At 40.9% G+C, this 11,963-nt stretch overlaps 1 protein-coding gene across 3 annotated transcripts in view; it reads left to right on the top strand.

Moving 5' to 3' along the window:
• The first annotated feature begins 458 nt into the window (after positions 1–458).
• LOC116463765 (axin-2) overlaps positions 459–11,963 on the top strand; it is a 116,960-nt gene continuing 105,455 nt past the window's right edge. Inside the window, exons 1-4 of one of the 3 annotated variants that reach the window (XM_032147020.2) lie at positions 459–2,616; positions 5,828–5,929; positions 9,730–9,793; positions 10,945–11,008. The gene's annotated coding sequence lies outside the window, so the exon portion shown is untranslated. Of the gene's footprint in view, positions 2,617–5,732; positions 5,930–9,729; positions 9,794–10,606; positions 10,787–10,944; positions 11,009–11,963 lie in introns of those variants that run through there. The other 2 variants (XM_032147028.2, XM_032147025.2) reach the window with 2 other exon arrangements.

Consider the following 11,963-nt stretch of genomic DNA (forward strand, 5'->3'; position numbering starts at 1 on the left):
AAAAAGATCAATGACTAGATGGATGTCTGGAAGCACTGCAGTTCAACGCCCCATCCCCTGGCCCTGGCCCCTGTTGTGCTGGGGAAAGCACTAGAGCGTGGTAGCAAAGACTCCTCTAACCCACGTGTCTCTGGCATTCTCTTTCCCCTAGGGTGGAAAAATCAACTCAGCATTTAGAAGGATTATTTGAGAAACTGTAGAGCAAAGTGGACAATCATATGTGCTTGAGAGTCAGACTACCTGAGTTCAAATCATGTTTTACCTCTCTGTGCTTCCCTCATTGGGTGATCAGAAGGATTAAGTCCATATAAAAACATGGAGAGTCACACCTGGCACACAGAAAGTCCTCAGTAAATGTTTGCTTGTGGTAACTTTATTAACCTCATAAATAGAATGAAAACAGATTGGTTAAAGTTTTTCATGACTTTATTAAAGTAACAGGATTCAGCTTTATATAATGATTTTTAAATTGAGCATTTGAGTTTAAGGATTCAGGGTAGTAATATTTTCCCAGTTGACAGTCTCACTCATACATGAGGTAATTACATATTTTCCAGAGGCTTATTTTAAATTCATTCAAATTCACTGAAATCAGAAAAACTAAGAATAAAGGAGTAGACAGGAAGTATAAATGCACAAATCTTCAATAAATGTTGGAAAATGTAACTTCTGAATTTGAAAAGTGATGGAAGGAATAATGGTGATCAAAGAGCAACCTTAGTCACACCCAATCTTCTACTCTCGATGGCCTAGACTCCTGCTAGAGAGAAACCATCACGTGAATAGTGGGCAGGGTGGGAGGAAGGAGAGTCAAGAGAAACCAACCATGAGCATGAACCAAAAGGCTTAAGTACTTGGCCGTGACCTCCAAAGTACTTGAACACTGAGGGACATAGGCCCCCAGGGCAAATGAAATCATAGATTTGGTCAAAGTGTAATGAAGACAACAAAACCAAAGCATAGCTGTGGCCTGACCCCAGCTGCCCCTGCCACACCTCAACTCTCAGCAAATAGCTGGTTCCATTCAAAAATGAGGTGTAATTTTTCTTTTAGAAAAAGGAACTAGCATATTATCTTTGCTGGATTAAAAGAGAGGAGAAGAAAGAATGTGAGCAAATAATGTTCTGTATATCAAATGGAAAATTACAGGAGGAAGGTTCAGACTAATTACAGTTCTTTATAACAGCTCTTCACAGTGTCAAAGCATTCACAAAACACATTTAGACATCTCTCAAGGAAAATGGTGGAGGGAGATAGAGAAGTAGAAAAAAGAAGAGACATATTTTAAGATTATATAAGTCAACAGACAGATGAAAAGTGATCTCTCAGAGCTTAGGAAAAATGGTAGACAAAAGCAAACGATTACAGAGATTGAAACCATAGTAGATGAAACAAAAATAGAAAAATCATAACTAAAACCATCCAAGGAAATATAGTAATTAGGCTAGAGGCTATTATACAAAATGAAATGAAAATATAAAATAGATATAAAAGATAAGAAGAGTTTGGTGCAGTGATGCGTGCATGTAATTTCAACTACTCAGGAGGCTGAGGCAGGAAGATTGGTTGAGTCCAGGAGTTGGAGACCAGCCTGGGCAACATAGCAAGACCCTGTCTCAAAATAAAATGATATGAAAGTATAAGTGATAATAGAGAAAATGTATAATTATGGGAGATTGTCAAAGAAGGGTCAACACATGCAAAGTTTGTGTCTCTGAAGAAGAGAACCAACAGAAAAAATATATATATAAATATATATATAATAAAATACAAATAATTATTCTAACAAAGGAAACTTTTGTTCAAATAATGGAATGTAAAGGTAGAAAGGGCACACACAATGTCTCAGGAAAATTAATATAAAATAATTAGTATCAAAGCATTTCCCAGTGAAGTTACTAAATGAAGGAAAAAGAAAATCATAGCATCTAAGCAGAAAAAGAAAGTTATATTTAACATGAAAAAAATCAGATTGGCCTCAGACTTTACCATGGCAATATGTAATGCTAGAAAACACTGGGGAAATGTTCTGAGGGGCTCAGGTAATCCTCCTGCCTCAGCCTCCCGAGTATTTGGGACTACAGGTGCACTCCAGCATGCCTAGCTAACTTGATCTTTGTGTTCACAAAGTTATGAGAGAAAGAAAGTGGGATTGAAGCATTTTTATACCCAACAAAGTTGTCTTTTAAATATACAGGCAATGGATAGACTTTTTTGTTTTTTTTACTGTGAATGTACTTTATAATTTGTGTTTACAATTGAAATTCTGGAAATTCAAAATCAACATCTTTGCCTATGAGCTCCTTATAAACACCAGAAAAAGTTTTGACCTTGTGTTCCATATTGTTCTGCTGTGCTTTGTCCAAATTAACCTGTATGAGCTGGCTGCCATCCAGTTTGACGTGAGAAGACCAAATCCTCAAGGACTGCATTGTAAATGCAACCGAGCTAAGCCTTGAGGTCCGAGTTCATCTCCAGCTTCAGAAGACCCTGGAAAATGCCAGACTTGAACTTGTCCGGCTTCTCACCATTGGGCTTCACCATCTTGGCACTCAAACGGAACATGGCCTTCTTGCTGAGTGCCAGCTTAGGAAAACAGATAGACATTCTAAACAGGTAAGGATGTAAGAAATAGTGCATGCCCCAGTTCCCCAGCTATGGCCACTTTCTGGTCCCCAACACAACCATAGCTGAAGAACAACAGCAAGTTGAGTTGTTCGTGAAGGCTGGCAGTGATGGGGCCAAGATTGGGAACTGCCCCTTCTCCTAGAGACTGTTCATGGTGCTGTGGCTCAAGGGAGTCACCTTCAGTGTCACCATCATTGACACCAAGAGGCAGACCGAGATTGTGCAAAAGCTGTGCCCAGGAGGGCAGCTCCCATTTCTGCTGTATGGCATGGAAGAGCACAAGGACACCAACAAGATTGAGGAATTTCTGTAGGCAGTGCTGTGCCCTCCCAGGTACCCCAAGCTGGCAGCTCTGAACCCTGAGTCCAGCACAGCTGAGCTGGACATATTTGCGAAATTTTCTGCTTACATCAAGAATTCAAAGCCAGCACTCAATGACAATCTGGAGCAGGGACTCCTGAAAGTCCTGAAGGTTTTAGACAGTTACTTGACATCCCCCCACTCAGAAGAAGTGGATGAAACCAGTTCTGAAGATGAAGGCATCTCTCGGAGGAAGTTTCTGGATGGCAATGAGCTCACCCTGGCTGACTGCAACCTGTTGCCAATGCTTCACATAGTGCAAGTGGTATGTAAGAAGTACCAGGGGGGCCGGGTGTCATGGCTCATGCCTGTAATCCCAGCACTTTGGGAGGCTGAGGCAGGCAGATCACTTGAGGTCAGGAGTTCAAGACCAGCCTGGCCTACAAGGTGAAACCCCATCTCTACTAAAAAAAAAAAGAAAAAAGAAAAAAAAATTAGCCAGATGTGGTGGTGCGTGCTTGTAATCCCAGCTACTCAGGAGGCTGAGGCAAGAGAATAGCTGGAACCTGGGAGGCAGAGGTTGCAGTGAGCCAAGATCATGCCACTGCACTCCAGCCTGGGCAACAGAGTGAGATGCCATCTCAAAAGAAAAAAAAAAAGTACCAGGGATTCACCATCCCTGAGGCCTTCTGGGGCGTGCATCGGTACTTGAGCAATGTCTATGCTCAGGAAGAATCTGCCTCTACCTGTCCAGATGATGAGATCAAGCTCGCCTATGAGCAAGGATCCAAGGCCCTCAAGCCCCTCTTGGGACTCCTTCAGCCCCCTCCATTTGCTCCACAAAGGCCCTGGTGGTTTCCACATTGCTACCCAAAGGATACACTCCAGAATGGCCAGTGGACAGGGAATCCTGGAGCACTTGTCCCGGGATGGTGTGGTGGAAGAGGGGATAAGGGAAAGAAATAGGGAGCCTGGGTGAGATTTTTACTGCAGGGTGGGAATGGGTAGGACAACATATTTCAGTAGTAAAATACAGAATAAAATTTGTTTAAAAAGGAAATAGTGCATGCATGAGTTGTTTTTAAAAGAGTTGAAACTCAAACTTTCAGAACCAGTGTTGAGTGATAGAAAAAAAAATAGTCAATATATAACCCATGAACCCTCAATAAATGTTACCTTGAGGTCTGGTTTATAAAGCATGTGTTTTGCTTTGCATTTTTCCTTCATTTGAGTCAGCTAACTGACTCAAGTAAGTGAGTAGCTGGAACTGGCTCACTTGGAAGTAAGTTGAAGAAGAGAAGGTGAGAAAAATCAGTAGATGGGAGAATCAACAGATATTTCATCAGCAAAGAGTTTGCATCTGTGGGAGAGATCATGTTTTATTATTTCTTTTTTTCCTTTAGGTATAAGTCACAGGATTATAGCGTATCCCAAAAAAAGCACTTTGCCAAAAATTGGAAATTTATATTCTAGAACAGTGGCCACAGGATTTTAGTAGGTGATGAAATGAATTCTTAAGCACATTTCTTCCTTAATTCAGTTTAGTGTAAGAAAAGTTGGATCTTAAAGACTGTTAATTTTAAATTATCTTCAGCAAATTGATAGGCTTATCCAACTCAACTCAGTTGTACACCATTTTCAGAGTATATTGCCTATTTCCAGGTGTGTATAGTGTGTATGATGAATCACTTGGTACGATACACTGCAACTCAGCTTTAATGTTTGGTTAAGTCATGCACAGCACATGCAACAGATTTTTAAAATAATTAATGCTATCATATTTCATAGTAGGAGGAAGAGAAATGCAGAAACACAGCTCGAAAAAGACACCAATATCTACACATGCATATTCATGTCTCATCCATGCACATCTTCATCCTATTCAGGCATATTCTTCCAAAGGCTTTTCTTCTACCCTCTCACTCCTTTAGCCTTGAGAGAGATGAACGGGATGAGCCACCAACCTAGTTTTTTTACTAGCCCAGTGAGCATCAGTTAGTTAAACACAGACCCGACAGTATTCGGGAGGCAGAAAGAAACCAGGAGCCAGGAACCTTCCTATGCCCAGAGCACTCTACCTGTCTACTTGTGTCAAAGGGGGTTGGAGACATAGCTATGCAGATTCCCCTTCATTTATGTCTTCATGATTATATGAATCACATTTAGTGCCCCAACTACCTGACAGTTTGGAGGAATAGGAATTTTGGGGGGTTTTTGGGGAGAAAGTCTCACTCTGTCACCCAGACTGGAGTGCAGTGGCCCAGTCTTGGCCCACTGCAGCCTTGATCTCCTGGGCTCAAAGGATCCTCTCACCTCAGCCTCCCAGGTAGCTGAGACTACAGTTGTGCACCACCATGCCCAGCTAATTTTTATATTTTCTTAGAGATGCGCAGGCTGATCTCAAACTCCTGGGTTCAAGTGATCTGCCCACCTCAGCCTCCCAAAGTGCTGAGACTACAGGCATGAGCCACCACACCCTCAAGGAGTATTTTAATCAAAGCAGAGACATGCTATGAGTTGTCCTCAGATGACAGCTTAGTATGGTTGGAGTTCACATCCTGATCAAGGAGAGGCTGCAGGGCTAGCATAGTGGGGAACCTCATGAGTGAAAAGGAGAGAACAATTATTTTACTTATTCAGATGCCAAAAATTGTGTTCACAAGGATTTTAAAGAAATAAAGCATTGTTACAGGGACCATCTCTCTCAGAGTCACAGGGTCAGGCTGGGTAGCCTTTTCAGTTTTTAACTTTTTCTTCTTATTTCATCTTTATTGTCTGGTTTCTGACCACGTGTAACAAACCTTTCATTGTGATCAACAGATACTGTTCTGAGACTTCTTAAATTCAAAACAATCATTTATGTGGTAAAAAGATAACTCTTAATTTTTTTCCAATTTAGATAATTGACATACGACAAGAATATGAAACAAAATTGAAAGGATTGATGCCAGCATCCCTAAGACAAGAACTTGAAGACACCATTTCCTCCCTAAAATCACAGGTAATTACTAGAATCAAGGCATTTTCCAAAGATTTAGGGGATACTCTGAAAAGAAACTTGCAAATAAATCTGATTCCAAATTGATGCCACAAATCAATGTGACGTCATTGCATAACCTACTACTCAGGATAAATTTTCATTTTGTTTTAAATTTTTTTCTTACTTGTTTAATAACTCACTGTCTCAATAAGAATTTCTTTAAAGCACCCTTAAAATTGAAAAGTTCAGTCAGTTATAACTTCAATTCATTTACAGTCTACCTTCCAATATAGCCTCATCATTTTATTCTTGGTATCAGGTCCAAAATGCCATCACTTAGCATATGGCTGATTCCTCACTGTATAGAAGTGCAGAGAAATTGAAAGCACAGTTATGTTAGAAGCACTTTTATTCTGGTGTGTATTTTACATGATCGTTAGAGATAACAAGATGTATTCTAAGTTCAAGGCAAAATAATGACAAGGTATTCAAACAATTAGGTTAAATAGTTCTTGTTGAAATGTGTGGTTCTTGTCTGGGTGTGGTGGCTCATGTCTATAATCCTAGCACTTTGGGAGGCCAAGGCAGGCAGACCACTTGAGGTTAGGAGTTTGAGACCAGCCTGGCCAACATGGCAAAATCCCATCTCTACTAAAAATACAAAAATTAGCTGGGTGTGGTGGCCCATGCCTGTAATCCCAGCTACTTGGAAGGCTGAGGCAGGAGAATCGCTTGAACCCCAGAGGCAGAGGTTGCAGTGAGCCGAGATCACACCACTGCACTCCAGCCTGGGTGACAGAAAAAGACTCTGTCTCAAAAAAAAAAAAAAATATATATATATATATATATGGTCAGATGCGGTGGCTCACACCTGTAATCCCAGAACTTTGGAAGGTCAAGGCAGGCGGATCACCTGAGATCAGGAATTTGAGACCAGCCTGGCCAACATGGTGAAACCCCATCTCTACTAAAAATACAAAAATTAGCCAGGCATGGTGGTGCGTGCCTGTAATCCCAGCTACTCAGGAGGCTGAGGCAGGAGAATCACTTGAACCTGGGAGGCGGAGGTTGCAGTGAGCCGAGGTCATGCCCAATGCACTCCAGCCTGGGTGACAGAGGAAGACACTGTCTCAAAAAAGGAAAAAAAAAAGAAAAGAAATGTGATGTGGTTCATGATGTGAGAAAAACTTCTAACATGTTTGAATGTTTTACGTGTCGTTGGTGTCGTGAGAAAGAGTTTACATATTCACATTTCCAATACACTTTGAATTTTTTTTTTTTTTTTTTTTTGAGATGGAGTTTCACTATGTCACCCAGGCTGGAGTTCAGTGGCGCTATCTCAGCTCGCTGCACCTTCTGCCTCCCAGGTTCAAGCGATTCTCCTGCCTCAACCTCCCAAGTAGCTGGAATTACATGTGCACGCCACCATGCCCAGCTAATTTTTGGAGACAGGAGTTTGTTTGTAGAGAAGGGGTTTTGCTATATTGGCCAGGCTGGTCTCGAACTCCTGACCTCAAGCAATTCGCCCACCTCAGCCTCCCAAAGTGTTGGAATTACAAGCATGAGCCACCGTGCCCAGCCCACTTTGAAGTTTAAGACATATTTTTCCTTGAAAAACTCCATGAAGGAAAGGATTTCTTTACTCCCTGTATCAAGTACTGTGCCTGGCACATAACAGGTGCTTAATAAATGTATTTATGAATAAAATGATATGATTTGATGATATCCATGTTATCTATTTATAATATGTAAGATAAAATGTGGAACACATTTTAGCTGCTCCTTTTATATTCCCCTAGTAAAACTTCTCTCATCTGAAAATGAAATGTTCATCATCTCAATCCATATGCTACTGGTTGCGATTTTGCTTCTAAGGGCTATGAAATTTTGTTCACGCCTTCATATAAAAATAAGTAGTGGAGGAGAATGGGAACATACAAAGGGTTAAATAATCTTTATTTACATGAAAAGCTCCACTCCAGGTGTGGTTACCCATTAAGTTTGTAGGTGAGCTACAGATAGTGTCAGCTATGTAGGACCTGACGCCTTCAGAGGAGTTTTTTTAGGAAGAGGAAAAAAAAAGGAATCTGATACCCACCTGCAGGGCTTCTGTTATCATTCATATCATTTCACTGTAATAAAAGCCACTTCAGCCTCCTAAAACTGGATGCTGACCCAGAAAGAGAGTGCTGCCAGCTGCGATAGGACCTCAGAGTTGGCAGCTGCACGGAGGAGTCACAGGCCATACAGTGAGCAAATTTAGTTTGAAAGCACAGGTGCCTGTGTTTTTTGAGAATTGTTGTAATTCTGATTACAGGGCATGGTTGGGGGAGGGAAGTTGAATCAGTGTAATCCCTGCATCTGTCAAAATTATCAATTGTCCTATGGGTCACTTGAGCAATTGGATAAAATGAAGACCAGGGTGCTATACAAATAAGCAAAACCAGGAGGACCACTTTGAGATGCACCCATTTAGAAAGACTGTGTTTTCTTCTCTTTCAAGCACATTATCTGTTCTGCCAGCTGTACTCTCTTACATAACTATGTTTCGGGATCAACTGTTGCCATGGTTTCAGTTCAGACCAAAGATGCAAGAATAAACAATTCTGAAACGATCAAATACCACTGTGACTCTTGATTACATTAAGCCATGGTATAAGTTGGCCCCAAACCATTTGGGCTGTGTAAGGTGCTTTTGAATCCACGCCTGATACAGGCATCTTTAACAGTATAGAAATGTATGCTTCACAGTAATCAAATGCTTTGTAAAGGCCTGATTTAAGAGAATATGCTAAACAACCCAGTTTCCTCCAGCCTCCTAAGAATGGCGATCTGGGGGTTGTACCTGCTTTGAGCTCTGCACTAGGCGGTTTCTATAGTTGTTTCATGTCATCCTTATAACCTTGGGAAGTAGCTGTCATTAATCCCATTTCACAGATTAAGCATCAAGAGCTTAAGTAATTTTCCTAGAGCCACAGATGGCAAGCCAGGAATTGAACCAAAGTTGGCCTAACTCCAGACAAAGCTCAGGCTCTTTCCGCTATGAAGTTCTGTCTCTCCAACCTCAGGTAATCCCTAGGATGGATTGAGGTTTCCAGAAAGCAGTAATTTTCTTTACACTCACTCACTCATTCATTCATTCATTCATTCATTCATTCATTCATTCATTCAACAGCTAGTGAAACCAGCTACATGCCCAGCCCTGTGAAAGAAACTGGGGTGGAGAGACAGAAAAGTCATTCCTGCCCAAGAGAAGCTCTCAGGTTTAGGGAAGAGATATGAAAACAAATAACCACAAAGCAGTTTGAGAAGTACCAGTAATAGAGGGGAGGAACACAGAGAAGGGGACCGCTGGCTTTGCCTGGGGCTAGGAGGTGAGGAGCAGCTGGGGAGGAGGTGAACGATTCCATAGGAGAGGTGACATTTAAACCAAATGGTGGAGGATGAATGGGAGACAGAAAGACAAGTGTTCCAAAGAGAGAAAATGGCCTGGGCCAGAGAGCAGTGGAGTGAGAAAGACATGATGTAGAAGCAGCAATGGTGGGCAGAGCTTGAGGACAGGTAAAGCCACAATGATGGGGGCGGGTCAGATCAAAATGGCTCTGCGATGAGGAGTTTGAACTTTATTCTGTTGTATCTGATGGATTTTCAATAAGGATGGGATGTGACCAAATGTAAAAAACACAACATTGACATTCAACAAATCCTCTGAGTTTTATCTAGGGAATTGTCTGAATTTAAATAAAATCTTACCATACTATTTGCACAACATTGACACGTAAGCCACATCCACTTCTTCTCACACAAGGTGTCTTTTCTAGGTTAATTTTCTGCAAAAGAGACTTTCCATCCTTCAAGAAAACTGACTACATATCAAGGCAGAAGGTACAGCCCATAAGCAGGTGTCTGTCTCCTGATTAGTTTGTGTTGTGGCATCTGTCAGCCTCCTCATTTGGCCTTTGTCTTTATTAAAATGCTTGGACATAATACAAGTTTTGAAAAAGACTTGTTTTTAGTAAGTAGGATATCTTTAAGAAGTCCACCCCCCTTTTCATCCCAGTGCTTAGTCTGTACTATCAAAACAAGATGAGAGAATCTGCCGGGCACAGTGGCTCATTCCTGTAATCCCAGCACTTTGGGAGGCCAAGGCAGGAGGATCATCTGAGGTCAGGAGTTCAAGACCAGCCTGGCCAACATGGTAAAACGTTATCTCTACTAAAAATACAAAAATTAGCTAGGTATGGTGGTACACGCCTATAATCGCAGCTACTCAGGAGATTGAGGCAGGAGAATTGCTTGAACCTGGGAGGCGGAGGTTGCAGTGAGCTGAGATCACACCACTGCATTCCAGCCTGGGCAACAGAGTAAGACTCTGTCTCAAGAAAAAGAAAAGAAAGAAAGAAAAAGGAATGAAAGATGAAAGATGAAAGGATCTGCAGGGGCATGGCAGGTCCAGGCCTTACCTGGACAAGAGGACAGGACGTTGTCTTGAGGCCCAGTGATGGAGTGAAGGAGACACGATCTTCCTTTAAGATAGTGAGGTGATGCAGTATTTGCTAGGATAGCTCACATCTTCAAAGTCCTTTCCCCTAAGGGTTTGGTGGTGTTCTCCAGACCAGAATAGATTAACAGCTCAGTGATCCGGCACTCACAGTGACTTGAGTACCCTCAGTGCTCTTTCTGGGGATGCATGAGACCTTTTGTAGTCAAAGGTTCCCAGTGCCGTCACTAATATAGATTGTGTTTACCTGCTGTAATTCCATCAAATGCCCTTCCTGTTTCTGCAGTGAAAGACTGAACTACTTATTTGGCTTTGAATTAAAAGGAAAGATCTTATGAATCGCACATTTTTCAAAAGATTCTGTTTGCTTGGTGTAGGTAAGATTTGATCCCTTATAGATAAGCATAAATTATGAAATTTTGATATCAAATATCCTTTTCAACCCCTATCAACTTCTCCAGAATTGAAGCTTATTTTTTGATTGACATACCTGTTAAACCTAGAGAAAGTCGTGACTGTGATTTTTGGTTTACAGGTAACTGCACGAGAGAATGCAATGGATGCAATTTCCAGGCTGCGCTGTGGACTTCTTCCAGCAGGTTTGAAGATTTGGATATTGTAAACTGTGAGATCAGTGACATTTTTTAAATCCTTAAATGTAATTAAGATCATAAAAACATGCATCATTCATACACTAGTGGGGTGGTTTTATTTGTGTCTGCCTAAGTTTTTTTTTAACATTCCTTTATTTCCAATTTTCATGTTTGTGTGCATTTGAGTATGTGCTGAGAACTGCTTATATTGGGCAAAGTGATTTCCTATGATATGCCTTGTTAATCCTTTTGCATAGAATTTTACAGTTGCGTACAATCAAAATCACGTTTGTAGTATCATATCAAAAATTCTAACCTGTTTACATTGTTTTCATGTTCATGTTCGTATATTATTAAAATATTATTTTGTACTGATCAGTTTTATTTCTACTTTTTATTGAACCTCATTTGCTAAAATAAGTGTGACATATATATGGTATTTTTCCCAAGCAAATGTTAGCAATCTCAAATTGTACTTTGGGAAAATATACCTTATATCATGTCAACAATCAAATCCATAATTAGTACATGAATTGGTGTTTAGGATAAAATCGCTGGATCATCTGATATCAGTCCAAGTATTTGTCTTGTTGGTCTCCAGTCACGTCCTGGAACCCTAGAGGCAGAATATGGTGTAACAATTTTAGATAGCTGCTGTGGTTTTATTGTTACTTTCTTGATCTCCTTTTTTATGGTTGTTGTTTTAATTATAATATCAATGGATGATCCTTAAGAAAGCCTAAAAAATGTGAAGTCAGGTTATGAGGACACAACACATTGGCAAGTAGTCACAGAATGTGCTTTACTTGGTCCGGTTTGCATGTGGGCACCGCCTGGTTGAGAGACTATGGTGTTGCTTCCATGAGTGGATGGTTAAGTCTGCGTCCGTCTCCTCACCCAAATGCCCAAGAGCTGTTCTGTGATGATTGGTCAACCCATTTGCCAAGGAAATTTTGAATTG

The sequence above is a fragment of the Hylobates moloch genome, unplaced genomic scaffold (genome assembly GCF_009828535.3).
Source record: "Hylobates moloch isolate HMO894 unplaced genomic scaffold, HMol_V3 SCAFFOLD_60, whole genome shotgun sequence".
NCBI lineage: Eukaryota > Metazoa > Chordata > Mammalia > Primates > Hylobatidae > Hylobates > Hylobates moloch.